The sequence below is a fragment of the Gavialis gangeticus genome, unplaced genomic scaffold (genome assembly GCF_001723915.1).
Source record: "Gavialis gangeticus isolate Ggan-Ray unplaced genomic scaffold, GavGan_comp1, whole genome shotgun sequence".
NCBI classification, from domain to species: domain Eukaryota; kingdom Metazoa; phylum Chordata; order Crocodylia; family Gavialidae; genus Gavialis; species Gavialis gangeticus.
Genome location: NW_017729030.1, coordinates 9,423,540 through 9,426,636, shown reverse-complemented (window position 1 = coordinate 9,426,636; position 3,097 = coordinate 9,423,540). Strand labels below are relative to the sequence as shown.

The 3,097-nt window shown below is 48.9% G+C and overlaps 1 protein-coding gene across 3 annotated transcripts in view; it reads right to left on the bottom strand.

Moving 5' to 3' along the window:
* Positions 1 to 3,031, bottom strand: part of GSTCD (glutathione S-transferase C-terminal domain containing) — a 184,115-nt gene extending 181,084 nt beyond the window's left edge. Inside the window, exon 1 of one of the 3 annotated variants that reach the window (XM_019521928.1) lies at positions 2,991 to 3,031. The gene's annotated coding sequence lies outside the window, so the exon portion shown is untranslated. The remainder of the gene's footprint in view (positions 1 to 2,990) is intronic. The other 2 variants (XM_019521927.1, XM_019521926.1) reach the window with 2 other exon arrangements.
* Between the last annotated feature and the right edge of the window lie 66 nt (positions 3,032 to 3,097).

Below are 3,097 nucleotides of genomic sequence, written 5' to 3'. Positions count from 1 at the left end.
GCCTCCACAAGAGAAGGCTGAGAGGGGATCTGGTGGCCGACTATAAACTGGCCAAGGGAGACCAGCAGGCAATGGGAGAGTCCCTGTTCCCCCGAGCACTACCGGGAGTAACAAGGAATAACGGTCATAAGTTGATGGAGAGTAGATTCAGGCTAGACATCAGGAGGCACTACCTCATTGTCAGTGTGGCTAGGATCTGGAATCAACTTCCAAGGGAAGTGGTGCTCGCTCCTACCCTGGGGGTCTTCAAAAGGAGGGTAAATAATCACCAAGCCAGGGTCGTTTGACCCCAGCATTCTTTCTTGCCCAGGGCAGGGGGTCGGACTTGATGATCTGCTCAGGTCCCTTCTGACCCTACCAACTATGAAACTATGACTTACGTGTCCTTACTAATCTCACCAAACCACATCTTGACTTTACAGTGTGCAGGTAGTAGATGAGAGTCCAGCTGACAGGGTTTATGGCTTTACTGGTTCCCCTGGTATGTCACATTCTCAGCTATGACTTCTCCCAGGTAAGGCCTCTGGGTTCTTCTTCCCCAGACTAGTCCCTGCCCTCTGATGCATCTAGCTTAGCCTCTAGAGCCCTAACAGAGCCTCTATTTTGGGCCTGTCAGGCCTCCTCCTGTTTTCCCAACACTTATCCTAGTCAGTTTTCCTGGGTTTCTTCCTGGTCCAGCCAGAGCCTTCTGCCTCCCCTGCTGCTAAGCCCTTCCTTTATACTGCTCTTAAAGATGTGGCCTCCACCCTGGTTCCTCTTTAGAGGGCCATTTCCCCTCTTTCCTATAATGGGGACTGAAAGGGAAGAGACCAGGGGCAACAGTCCTAGATGCTGCCTTTGTATAGCGGGGCATAAAATAGCCACAACCGCAGCAAGAGTTGCCATGATCAGCACCACAGCAGCCAATGGTGCCTTGGGCATGGAGTTGCTTTGCTACACTCCTACTGTCCCGTTATACAAACCATCATGCTTTCTACTCTGCTTGTAGCTTATATTTTGTAGCTTATATTTTCCCCCTTCCCCATCAAACTATTTCTCTTGTCCATTCAGACTGTAGACTCCTTGGGGCAGGACAGACATTTACTTATTTCAGCTGGGGCCTCAAGCTGCTTCTGTAATACAATAATGAGCAACATCATCTGCTATACTGCATAGGCTAAAGACCAGATCTCAAAAACAAACCTACCCATGGTATGAATGGCACTTTTGTTAACTAAAACTCAAAAAACAAAAATAACTTCTCAGTTATCATGTTTGTTTGCTTTTCAGTATTTCCCACAACACAGAGTAAATGCAAATCAAATCACTTTCACTGTGCAGCAGTGTCTGGGTTGTGGGACAGACCTATGCATCTTTGTTCAAAGAACGGATGTTTCCCAAGGAAGTTAATTTTTTTTTAAAAAGATGGAAACATTTTGGTCCTAATTTCTGAATAAGGCTTTGATCATAGATGGACTTTGTGCTGGGCAGAGTCTTGGGCCATCTTTGATAACATTTCTTTCAATTTAACATGTGCCAGGACAATTAGGTTATTTAAAAAATGGAACATCTGCTCCAACAAATAGGCAGAGCAGTACAAAATGGTACCCGTGCACTTAGGACATGCAGCTTAAGTGATCTAAGCTATATTTCCACCAATTTACTGTGTGACAACAAACTAAATGCTTAACTTCTGTGCCTCAGCTTCCCCATTAACAGTTAATTAGCTAAAAGGTTCTAGATAACTTGCAAAAAGTTATTTTGAGAGGGTCAGATGAGGAATGCCAGAAACTAAATTAAAAAGCAGGCTTTGGTGCCCAAACCATTTGAATGGACCCCTTTCAACCAACCCTGACAGTTCACAATGGGCAGAAAAATGGGGTAAGGGTCTAGCGGAAAGAGCTTCTGTAAGGGAACCACCAGCTTGAGACATTGCTTATTTTGCAGAGAGCAGCGTTGCCAGGTCTTAAACATGAAATTATCCTGTCGGAAGCTCAAAATTATTGTATTTGCTGAAAAACTATTGTACACTGAAAAACTATGCAAATGAGTATGCAAATGTGTTTTTATTTACTTTATACTGCTTGCTGTAACTTGCCAGGGAGTGAGTGAGAACTGGGTCAAGTTGAAACATTTCCTTGTTTTGAAGTAAGCAGGCATAAGAAAGGGCTGACCACAAACCCCAAAATAATTTCTCAACCTTTTGAATCAAATCAAGTATGATAGGGGGCATCCAAACACCAAGACCTCTGGGCTTGGAGCTACATGTAGGATGCCTGCCAATGGGTTTGGGAGCATCTTAAGCCCCAGTCTAATGGGTCCAGGAAGGAGGATGTTCACCACTTGTAGCACCATACATGGCATTTAAATGATTGAGTCCTGCCTGGTCCATCCATAAGGCTTTTGGACCGATTGAACTCAACTGATATGATCTGGAACTGATTTGGGTGCTTTGACTTAGAACACGAAATATATTGAATTAAAAAAACCAAAGCAACGTAAAGTCAGTTAAGGCTCCTTGAAAGTGACCTGGGTTTTGCATCTGCTGCGCCAAAGACCTGCCTCAAAAATTAAGCTACGTTTTGAGCACTTCTACTATTGTCCTACGAGGGTTGACGTTATCGTACAACTCGGATGGCTTTCGTACACGCGGCCACCCTGGCAGCGAGAAACAGGCAGGGGGACAAGGGAAGGCGGCAAAACGACGGCAGGCAGGCGCCACGAGCCCGAGGTCGTCACCCGGGGCCGCGGAGAGGCCCCACCGCCAGGCCTGCCCGCATCCCAAGCCGGCACTGCCCACCCCGCGCCCGGATTGGCCCCACAGCGCACACGCGTCACAGGCCCCCATTGTGACGCAGCCCCTTCCCCAGGGGGGGAGCTAGTGCCCCTTCCCAGCCCATTCAAGAGCGGGGGTCTCTATCCTGGGTCAGCACCCCTCCCCCCTGGAACCACGTGACTCCCCCCACCTCTGGGCCACGTGACCGCCGGCCCCGCTCCCAGCAGCTGCTCACCGGTGGCGCAGCTCCGGCCCCCACGCGGCGATGATGTCACAGAGGCTCCGCCCTTTCCTGCGGCGCGCGCGGCAGGCCGGAACCCGCGGGCGCGGCGCGCGGCTCCG